The sequence below is a fragment of the Sardina pilchardus genome, chromosome 11, assembly GCF_963854185.1.
Source record: "Sardina pilchardus chromosome 11, fSarPil1.1, whole genome shotgun sequence".
Taxonomy (NCBI): domain Eukaryota; kingdom Metazoa; phylum Chordata; class Actinopteri; order Clupeiformes; family Clupeidae; genus Sardina; species Sardina pilchardus.
In genome coordinates, this window is record NC_085004.1 from 30,728,004 (window position 1) to 30,739,782 (window position 11,779).

The following is an 11,779-nucleotide window of genomic DNA, read 5'->3' on the forward strand; positions in this document are numbered from 1 at the left end:
GCCTGTGTGTGTGCTTGTGTTTAGATGGACAGAAGAGCAGATTAGTTTATGTGGCGGCCCCTGCTCCTGATTAAAATCATTTGAAAAGCAGTGCGGCTTTAATGCATGAAATGCAGCTGTGCAGGATGAGAGTCATCTGTGTGTGTGTGTGTGTGTGTGTGTGTGTGTGTGTGTGTGTGTGTGTGTGTGTGTGTGTATGTTTGTTTGTGTGTACAGCTCCCCTCATGAGCTCCAAAACAGATTTTCATCTACTCCTGTCGGCAGTGCATGTGATCTTAGTGTCTGCCTGTGTGTGTGTGTGTGTGTGTGTGTGTATTCACAACTTCTATGAAAGAGGACAGCCAGCGGCAGGGGAGACTGTGACAGCCTAGCCCGTGCGTGCGTGAGTGTGTGTGTGTGTGTATGTATGTGTGTGGTGTGTGTGTGTATGTTTGGAGGTCTACGTGCATGCGTGTTTGTGTATGCTTTCGTCCCCCCACTGACACACGCTTGCCCCCCCCCGACCGTGTGTGTCGGAACAGCCACTCCGGCCATTGTTATCAAAGCCACGATTAATCATTACATTTGTGCAAAGCAGGGGCGCTGTTACCATGGGGACTCCAGTGATCCGCGCCGCTTTGCATATCAACAGAAAAGTTTACAATCGTGGCAAAGCAGAAGAGAGCGAAGGAGAGAGAGAGAGAGAGAGAGAGAGAGAGAGAGAGAGAGAGAAAGAGAAGGGAGGGAGGTAGTAGTGGTGTGTGTGTGTGTGTGTGTGTTTTCCCTCAACTGAAACCAGGCCCTGCCCACCCCTGAAGCAACTCTCTTCAGCTGGCTGCACTCTCCTCCCCTCTCCTGCCACCCCCCCAGCCCTGTTTACAGACAAATAGCCTTCAAACAAAGGCCTCCTCAGCAAATCAAGATGGGCTTTAATGAGCCCGGGTTGAAAGGGGAAAGGGAACAAAGCAAAAAATAAAACATTAATGCCCTTAAGTACCCTCAGCCCAGCAGAAATCCCTCTCTCTTGCTGCCACTGATTTATTTCCCATTATTAGGTGTCCTTAAGGAAGGTTCTCTTGATCTGCCTGAAGAACGTCCGTTTTCAGTACCTTAAAGATTTACTCTAGTCACAGTGTGCTCCATGTGTGTGTGTGTGTGTGACTGCACCGGCGGTTTTCCTGACAGACCCAACTTGGCTCTGGGGGAGTAGGGACCTGTGTTATAGCTGAGACAGCCATGAGTGAGTGTGAGTGTGTGTGTGTGTGTGTGTGTGTGTGTGTGTGTTTGAGTAGTGTCTGCTAATGCTCATTTACACCCTAGTGCAGGGCACAGCTCTGCTTGTGGAATGTTCGGTCCTCGCAGGAGACCACTGGCTCCAGCAGAGCTGCACTGGCCTTTCAGACGCACGCCGGCATGCCAGGAAAGATTGAGAGAATCAACTCTTTAACTCCTGATGATTATGATGTTTTTAGCAGTTACACTTTTCAAACAGTGCTTACGTGCTCTTGATGAAGCGTCAGTTCAGGACAAGCTCCTTGGGAACGCTGGCTTCACACACACACACACACACACACGCACACACACACACACACTCAGCCCCTGCGCTTGTGTTCACAGGCCTTTCCGAGACGGGGCTCTTTCTGAGTCGATTTCAGAGGAATGGCCGCCACACAGCCAAATGGGGCCCGGCTGCATGTAAATACCATTTGGGCCGTCCGGTGAGAAACCAAGTTGGCTAATTATAGCCGCCGTGAGAAACGCGAGGAGGACAGTGGAAAATGTTTCCCATTATACCGCACTCTCTCCTCAGCCCCGCGCCCTCCAATAATTGCATCAATCGAATCGGGACGGAGACATGAGAGACCCCGGAGCAGCGGCGGCAGAAGACCCCCCCCGTGAGTGAGTGGGTGGGTGGGGAAGAGGGGGGGGGGGGGAAAGAAAAATCCCCGCCATGGTGCCTAGCAGGGAGGATTGTGGGATAGGTCACGGGGGACGCAGGCAGGAGCGCCGGACAGGGCAGGACGGCCGAGGCGGCTCTGGGAAGCGTCCCACATCTCTTGTAATGTTTGGACAGAGATAAAGTGGCGATTATCGCTCGGAAGCAGGACGTGGGCCTCTGTGATGGTCAGCGGTCCCGCAGGCTTGTATGGACACTTTAATGTGGACAAACGTCTGAGCCAGACTTCAGCTGATAGGGGTTCTAAAGTCTCTCTCTCTCTCTCTCTCTCTCTCTCTCTCTCTCTCTCTCTCTCTCTCTCTCTCTTTCTCTTTCTCTCTCTCTCTCTCTCTAGACACCCAAACATTTTCACTTACCCTTGAGAACTGGTCTGATCACACTTTGTACAGCTTTCTTTTGTTGTCTGCATTTTCACCTACTAACGAAGTCTTGAATCATTTTTGTAAATTTTTCTCATCTCATGGATTAAGAAACTTAATTCAGAGCATTAATTCAGGGGCCCTGAAATGGTCTCTGTACGTATGAGAGACGTGTCTGGCCACTGGCCTAATTCATACAGAGAGAGAGAGAGAGAGAGACATATCCCTGCTGTAATTATGTATAATACCGTCCTCTGTTTACGCACAGCACTGGCAGACAACTTAACGCTTAATGACAAAGTTGCACTTAAAATTCCCCTGCAAGCGTCCATCTCAGCATTCTTCTTTTCTCTCTCTCCCTCTCTCTCTCTCTCTCTCTCTCTCTCTCTCCCTCTCTCTCTCCTGCCTGCAGCATTATCAAAAACGTTCTGTCACAAGACATGTAGAAGGCCCCTGGATGCAGCGCTCCTGCTGTTTCTGTGGTCTGTTACACACAGCAGAGCTACCACTAAAGAGGGGAAAAGAGAGGGAGAGAGAGAGAGAGAGAGAGAGAGAGAGAGAGAGAGAGAGAGAGAGAGAATGAAAGATTTGGGGCTGAGAGTGTGAGATACTGTGGCTGTGGCTTTTTTGAAGATAAACGTGCCGGACAGGCTGTGCTTGTAAAGCCCTGCCTTGTGTTTTCCCTCATTTAGATCCCTCGCTCTGAAGGAGGGAGCGAAGGAGGGAGGCAGAGAAAGAGGGGGAAAGACTTGTTTACTTTACCTGAGTTAATGCCTCTAATTCCCTCAAATGGGCCATGTTTGATGAATTAAAAACAGGCGAGGGGGGAGGCTTCGGCTAAATGGCCAGTGTCAGAGCGGAGCTCTCTCTGCATGGCAGCATTTGGGAGTGAAGGGAGAACACGCACACACACACACACACTCACACACAGAGAGAGAGAGAGAGAGACAGAGGCACACACACACACACCCACCCACACACATAGGATCTGTTCCGTCGGCACTGTGCGGTTGATATCGAGGTCAGCTGTCCAGAGTGATCTCACGTTAAGGAATCGACCGAGTCAGCAAGGGTCACAGTGGAAGAGGGAGAACAAAAAAAAAAAAAAAAAAATCGCTATGACGACACTTTCTCCATGGCGATAGTGCCACCCACTATCCACCCACTCCGCCCTACGCCCTTCTCCTCCTTCCCCTCTGCCGAGTGTTCCAGAGGGTTCTCTGTTCTCTGTGCTGGAGGGATGGCGCTGTGTGGATGGCCGGTGTGCGGGCAGCTCTAAAAGCAGCTGCCCACTGCATCTCCCCGGCACGCTCATCTCCCCTGTCCAGTCCTGTCCAGCTCGGCTCAGCTCAGCTCGGGCGGTCAGGTGGTCCACTCCCCCACGGAGAAGAATGCGATCCGGGCCATCGCGGTGTTGAATTTCTCTCAGTCATAGTTCCCCTATGCAGCCTTCCCTCTGTGTCTGTGTGTGTGTATGTGTGTGCGTGTGTGTGTGTGTGTGTGTGTGTGTGTACTGAACATATAACCACAGCTAGTGCCACAAACTCACTCCCTCTCTCTCTCTCTCCTCCCTCTCCCTCTCCAACACACCCCACCTCTCTCTCTCTCCCTCTCTCTCTCTCTCTCTCTCTCTCTCTCTCTCTCTCTCTCCCTCTCTCTCTCTCTCAGTTCTAAACAAACATCTGAATGGCTTAAAATAGCCTCTGGGACGTTTCCTGCATGTCATGGTTGGTGCTAACTGGTGCCTGAACAATCCGCCGCTCTGTTTCCCAGGCGGGATGCCATGGAGCATGGCGTAGGAACTGCGTTCAGGAATTCGCGGGCCGGGCTAGGGGAGCCGGGACTGGAACGGATTCCTCTTTAACAGTTCCGCTGGGAAAGAGCAGGACTGTAAACAGATAATGGCGCTCATGCAGAATCGGCAGGAAGTGGGAGGGTGGTAGAGGGCAGGTCTCTAGCACAGCCACTCTCTCTCTCTCTCTCTCTCATTCTATCTCTTTCCCTCTTTCACTGTGACCCTGGCCGAGTAAAGGGGAGAGGGAGAGAGAGAGAGAGAGAGAAGCAGGGGAGGAGAGGATTGTAATGACTGAGCGAGGGACTCAATGGCTGTGTGAATGGCAGTGTAGTATTAACCTAGTCTGGGAACAAAAGACATTATTATAGGATGGAGGAATACAGCATGCTGAAAGATGGAATAAATCAATGAATACAGTACATATAAACTCAGGCACACAGAAGGATATGCACTCACATGATTGGTTATCTGTGTGCCTGCACACACACACACACACACACACACACACACACACACACACACATGCCAGTACCACAGCACCAGCGCCGCTGCTAGTCTTTTGTTCACAGATGTAGTCATGGCTCAGAGGGCCCCTGGGGGAGGGCTGGTGTAAGGTGAGCTGCTCTGTTGGGGGTATTGACCATGGCCCTGGAGCCAAAACTTCCCCACCATCTTATTTTCACCTAAAAAGTCCCTCAGGCACATATTAACACACCCTCACACACACATGCACATGTACGATGCAACACACACACACAAACACGCACACACACACACACACGCACATGCATGTGTCTATAATTTATGGCTGTTAGGTCCTTGATCAATTGATAGCAGGGAATCCTTTGGTAAATAGAGTTTTAGACACATTGCCAATAGACCTAGGCTATTGATTGGGGTGTAAATTAAAAACTTAATCAGGTCTCAGAGATAAGATTTATCTCCGCCCCTAGCAAATTACAGGGCCCGTGTGAAGATAGGGTAGGCAGGAGCCGTACAGTGTGTGTGTGTGTGTGTGTGGCAGGAGCCACGCAGAGGAAGAGCTGCCCCCTTGGCCAGTGTCAAGGCTGAGTTCAGGCAGCCAGCGACACCCTCCGCCCCCCCCCCCCTTCTCCCGCTCCCTACCCACCCAACCGTCTCTCTCTTTCTTTCTCTTTCTCTTTCTCTTTCTCTCTCTCTCTATCACTGTCTCTCTGTATCTCTTTCTCTCTCTAGCCCTGTCTCCCCTCTTTCTCTCCTCTCTCTCTCTCTCTCTCTCTCTCTCTCTCTCTCTCTCTCTCTCTGTTATGGATTGCGACGCTCTCTCCCCCCGGTTGGCTGCTATAGAGGCCATCTCTCACAGCTCTCCTCCACTGTGCCTATCTCTGATTCTTCACCTCCGGATCATCTGTCTGTCTCACGCCGGCTCATTCCTTCCTCTCGCTGATACTGACTATCACTCGAGGACGAGGTGAATTACGCCCAGCGTGGGCTAGGATGTGGGCTTGGGTGGATTAACTTCAAAGGATCTTTTTTAATGTTGTTTGCTTGCTTTCTTGCGTTTTCCTTTCTTTTTTTTTTTTTTTTGGTCCGTTGGTTATTTTGTTTTGCAACCTCCCTTACCTCCGCCCCAAATACTCTCCCAGTCTCTCACACTCTGGGACTGAAACACTGGGCTATTGTTTCGGCAGAAATATGTAAATCATCCTGCTCTCTCTCTCTCTCTCTCTCTCTCTCTCTCTCTCTCTTTCTCTTTCTCATGTCTTCATAGTCCTGCTCTACTCTGGTCATTTGCTTTCCCTTTCATTTAAACTCACTGACCTGCCCTCCCAACACATGCTATATTTTTCTGAGCGTTTTGTATCTATTAAAATAATCTCTTTGGATTGTGCATTGATTGGATTATAGATTTCTGGTGATAATTGCTGAGGGAAATTTGGCCTGCCTCGTCTCCTCTTCATTATTCATTCAGGGGGAAATAGGTAGATGCTGAAATTAAATACCTTCCCCTTAAGTGGTCTCTTTCAGTGGAAAGATGAAAACCTTTCATCCCTGGCATGTGCCTCGCGTGGTCTTACCCTCCACCCCTCTTCTGGCATCACCCCAGTGCGGTGGAAGATAAGGGTTTACCCGCGCCATGGCTAACTCCCAGGCTTTAAAGATCTATTTTTCTTCCCCTAACAGTAATTAAAAGGTGCGGTTTTCTCCATGATTAGAGGATGTATTAGCCTGCACTGAGGGATTATACCGCTCCCATTATCTCAACTATTTCTCTTTCGTGTGCTCGGAAAAAAAAAAAGAAAAAAAAAACATAGTGAGGGTTTTAGCGAAATACCCACCTTTAAGCTCAGACAGAAGCCAACAGAAGACAAGTAGAACATTCCTCCACCCAGTGCCCTCTCTTTACTTCACCCATACGTCTGCACTTCGACAGACGTGTATCCATTTTGTGTTTTTAGGCTTCGTTGTGAACCCGCTTCTTTGAGTGGGGTGTCCTGATGGCGTTGTGAGAGCTGCGGCCTGAGCAGAGTTAGCGCGCTAACGCTAACACTCCTCCAGCAGCTCTTGGGGGCAACCGAGGGTGTCAGTAATAGGCTCTTTGTCTGATAAGCCCTGAAAATACTCGTTTAGTTAGTAAAAGTGCAGCGGGATCCTGGCCCGATAAACCCGCTGTTTCCCCCTCTAATACCCAGCAGCTAAAATCAATAGGTGGGATAATGCCGCCGCTTGTTGTCCAGTCTCCTTTATCTTCTGCTCTCCTCAACCCACGCGGCACACGGTGGGAGCTGGTGCTGGAGAGGGGCAGCTCTGACACACGCATGTGTCTGGGTATGTGTTAGCGCCACATGCTAATCTACCATCGCTAATAACAATGTATGTGTGTAGCCTATGGGCTTCTTCAGCTGTATGTGTGCATATCTAGTGATAGAGTGATTAATACATTTCAGTGCACTTCTTTTTACGGCACTTTTTTGTAGTGGTGGTTTTAGCACCTTTTCCCCCCAGGAGTGTGTTGGAGGTGTGCCATCTGAAAGAGATGTTGTTGGCACACGTCACACACATAGATTAGGCCAACAAAGAAAGGAGGAGGGGGGGTTGTGTGATGGTATTGGGTGTGAACTATAGGGTGGAGCTGCAGAGTTTGTGTGAGCATGTGTTTAAGTATGTTTGTGTATGTGTGTGTGTGCGTGCGTGTGTGTGTGTGTGTGTGTGTGTGTGTGTGTGTGTGTGTGTGTGTGTGTGTGTGTGTGTGTATGTGTGTGTGTCACATGCATGCATTGTGTGTGCAATAGCATATAGAGTGTGTGAAGGTAAATCTCTGTAATCTCTCCATCTTTCTCTCACATTTTAACGCGGCTGTAGAATTTTCCAGGCAAGAGAAAGCTGGCTGTTGACTCTGCCACTCCCTCTGAGCACAGACACCCCAGTGATGGATGAGAGACCTACTGGGATTATAATAGCACTGCGTGTAGGGAGAGCATATAACACCGAGACAGGTGTGGTCCGTTTCAGAATAATGAGTAAAAGGACGTGTGTGTGTGTGTGTGTGTGTGTGTGTGTGTGTGTGTGTGCGTGCGTGTGTGTGTGTGTGTGTGTGTGTGTGTGTGTGCGTGTGCGCGCGGTTAAAGAAAAGATTGTGAGACCAAGAAAGCGCGCGCGAGAGAGAGAGAGCACCTTCCCAGATGTCAGGCTTGTGGAGTAAAATATGGCCTCAGGTGGTGGCCAGGCACTGGGGTTAGCCTGTGACACCGTTACCCAAAGTGCAGTGTATTAAAAAGCAGTCTGCACCCCCCCGCACACACCCCCACCCCCAGATCACAGTATATCACAGAGCCAGCCGCAGCGATAAGGCCTGCCTGCCCGCCCGTGGATCAATGAAGGTTACTGACATCATATCACAAAGTGAAAGCAAGTGCTCTACCCCCGGCTATTTATCAGCCTCGCATCGGGAAGTGTGTGTGTGCGTGTGTGTGTGTGTGTGTGTGTGTGTGTGTGTATGTGTGTGGACATGCTGGGCGGGTGGCTCAAGGCGGGGAGGAGTGAGTAAGCATGCGACAGCACTCCTGCTCCCCTGTGCCCACCTCCCCGGAACACACACACACACACACACACACACACACACACACACACACACTTCCTCTTCCCTCTCCCCACATCCCCTCTTTCTCCCTCTGGGGTGGAACGCCTTCCTGATGGGGCTGTCTGAATGGTCTCTAAGCGACACACGCACACACACACACACACACACACACACATACACACACACATTAGTCGACGAGGAATTGACATGTAACACACCACGGCCACACCGCTGTCATTTGGCGAGTAACAAGCTGTGCACACTGATTATTTTGCAGACACATTCACACACACATGCTTGCAAACACACACACACGCACATACATCTCTCTCCTGATCTGTGTCAATACCGACACTCAGATGAGTGCTAGGGAGCTATTTCCAAGGCCCTTAATTGGCTATTGAGTGGTGTGTGTGTGTGTGTGTGTTTTCTTTTTTTTTCTTGCTCTGTTTTTAGTAAAATATTTTGATCATGGGCGAGGGTATCGAGCGGGCGTGTTCTGTAATGCGCCTCCTGTAATCGGCCTGAGTGATTAGCCCGCGAGGCAGAATCTGATGAGAACGCTGGCGCCCGAGATGATGAAGGTTGTCTGGGCGACCTTGACCTTTTCACCTTTCAACTCTGCCCCCTCTCCCTTCTGCCCGCCCACCCGCTCCGCTCCGCTCCTCTCCTGAGAGGCAGGCTCACCGCCTCTACCGGGGCTCCTTTAGACTGACATGGGTTGGCTGCTGTGCTTGAACATGTGTCCTTGTTGGTATGTGTGTGTGTGTGTGTGTGTGTGTGTGTGTGTGTGTGTGTGTGTGTGTGTGTGTCTTTTGTGCGCATACACATGTCTTCAGCTGTGCCTGTGCAAATGTTTGCGAGTATGCCTCTCTCTGCGTGTGCATGTGGTTTTGTGTGTGTGAGTGTCTATGTGTGTGTGCAGCGTGTGTGTATGTGTGTGTGTGTGTGTGTGTGTGTGTGTGTGTGTGTGTGTGTGTGTACGATCATGGTGCCCTTAAGCTCCCAGGTAGCGTATGAGTTCCATTTATCAGCTGCCTGGGGCACAATATGGAGGATTTCCCCCAATGGGTTAGTGTGTAACTGTTCTGTCAATACATGCTTGTCAAGGCTGGGGAGAGCCCTGGGAAAAAGGCCCTCACTCCATGCACTGAAGTCACTTATTGAGCAGCCAATAGCTATTTACCTTCTGACAAGAGCAGCGAAGGAAGGCTTGGGGTCCAGACAGGCAAAGGCAAACTCACTCCGCTCTCTTTCTTTTTCTCTCCAACACCCCCTCTCTATCTCTCTCTCTCTCTCTCTCTCTCTCTCTCTCTCTCTCTCTCTCTCTCTCTCTCTCTCTCTCTCTCTCTCTTGCGTGCACGCTCTTTGTCTTTCCTTCTCTTTCATTCTCCTCCTACACGATAGCCGCCTCCACATGGGCACTTAACTAATAGCTGCATATTGATAGCGTGGCCTGAGCATATTTGAAGATCCACGTTTTTAAAGAGCTATTGTACTTTTGAGGGTCTCTTTAGCAGCGGGTCAGCTGCATCATCAGAGTCACATGTAGGTTGGAGCGCTGGAGTTAAATCCGTGCGGTCTCTCGCGGGCAGACAATAGACACACATGCTGGACCCAGTGTAAACACACACACACGCACACACACACACACACTCACATAAGAAGACACACTCATATCACATCTGGTCCTGGTTTTACTTTGTAGGTGTCCTGCCCAGTGTTCAGGATGCAGAGTGTGTGTCTGTAGTCTTTGGCGCCAGCTCCGCTTATCGTGTGTTTGTGTGTATGTGTGTGTGTGTGTGTGTGTGTACTGTGTGTGTATCCAAGTATTTGTATATCCTCATATGTATTCAGTGTCTGCCTGTGTGTGCGTGTGTGGGCCTGCGTATATGTGTGTGTGAGTGTATCCCGGGGTGTTTGTGAGCGCGCTCGCGCGCGTGTGTGTGTGTGTGTGTGTGTGTGTGTGTGTGTGTATGATGCAGGTTGCGGGAGCTCCCGGTCTTGTGCAGGCGCGGGTCCTGGGCTTTGTGGGGCGCTCGCCGCCGTAAAGCCCCGCTTCCTCTCTGGAATCTCTGTGTTGACAGAGAGCATCTGGACTCCGGGAGAGCGGCCAGGTTCTCGCCGGGTTCTGCACACAGACGTGGCCGGTTCCTGTCAAGAGGCTCGGCCCGCAGCGCTGCAGGACCTGAGGCTTAACCTCACCCCCCCCCCCCCACACACACACACACACACACACACACCACCCCTCCCACTCCTAAACGAACCCAGTACCCACGCCCTGACCCTTGACCTCCCTCTGTCTCTCCTTCCTTCCCTCGCTCTCTCTCTCTCTCTTTCTCTCACCTATCTCTCTATCTGTCTCTACTCCTCGTGTTCTCCTCTGTCATGCTTCCCTCCTTTCCTCTCCTCTACCACCACCATCACCTAGTCTTCATTCCTCCTCCTCCACCTCCTCCTCCACCTCCTCCTCCTCCTCCACCTCCTCCACCCTGCTCTGTGTGAATAGCTGTTTTGATGGGTATTTCATTTAGGCTTATCTACTTTGACTTCACAAACAAAAGGCCTTTCTCTTTGACTTTTTCGCTCTTCCCGTCCAGCTTTGTTTTCTCTACACTCCTCACTCCAGTGAAATTCCTCCCCCCCTCTACCCCCCCCCCCCTCTCCTTTGGGCCGTTGGTATCTGTGAGCTGAAGTCGCCTGTTGGGACACGCCTGTGCACCTGAGTCATGGTGGAAGTGTTAACTCCTGCTGTCCCTCTCCAAACAGAGCTGAAGCTCACTAATCCAAAGTCACGTAGCACTCTGAGAGAGAGAGAGAGAGAGAGAGAGAGAGAGAGGGAGGGAGAGGGAGAGAGAGAGAAAAGGAGGGAGATAGAGAGGGAGAGAAAGACAGGGAGATTTAGAAGGGTTTTCCCTGTGACACTTCACGCTTCTCTACTGTTTTGTACTACACACAGAATCAGGCAGATATGACACTCCACCCACGAGAAGAAAAGAAGGGAAGAGCTCACACACACACACAAAACACACAAAACCTCTTTCTCACACACTCACACACACACACAACCTCACACATTCTCAATTCTCCAGGCCTCCCACTCCCGCGCGGTACAGTTTCTCTCTCATTGCCAAATTTGAAATGTATTTTTTATTTATTAAGATGAAATGAGACGTTAATTCAGTGGAAAAAAAAAACCCGGCGAGCGAGGGACGTGTCATGCTAGAGCAGCATCTCCCGACGCCCCGCTGTTAAAGGACAGCTGTCCAAACAAAGAGAGAGGAGCACGGCGGGGGAAAAAAGCGACGAGGAAAAACACATTATATAAACGTTTGACAACAGTTGCTCTGTAATCTGGTATTGCTTCCACAAGCCAAGGAGAGGCCCGCGGGCCGGGGCCAAGCAGAACTCGGATACTGTTGCGACGCGGAGAGCGCAAGAGAGAGAGAGAGACGGAGAGAGAGAGGGAGAGAGGGAGGGAGAGGGAGAGAGGGAAGGGCCAGGAAGGGCTCTTTTGACGGCCGCTCGCCCCAGACAAGGAAGTCCCAGAGACTCCTCGGTCCTAATCCGGCCGGCGCACTCCTAATCGCTTGTGATGTGCGTACGAACCCATCAACCCCCACACCCCC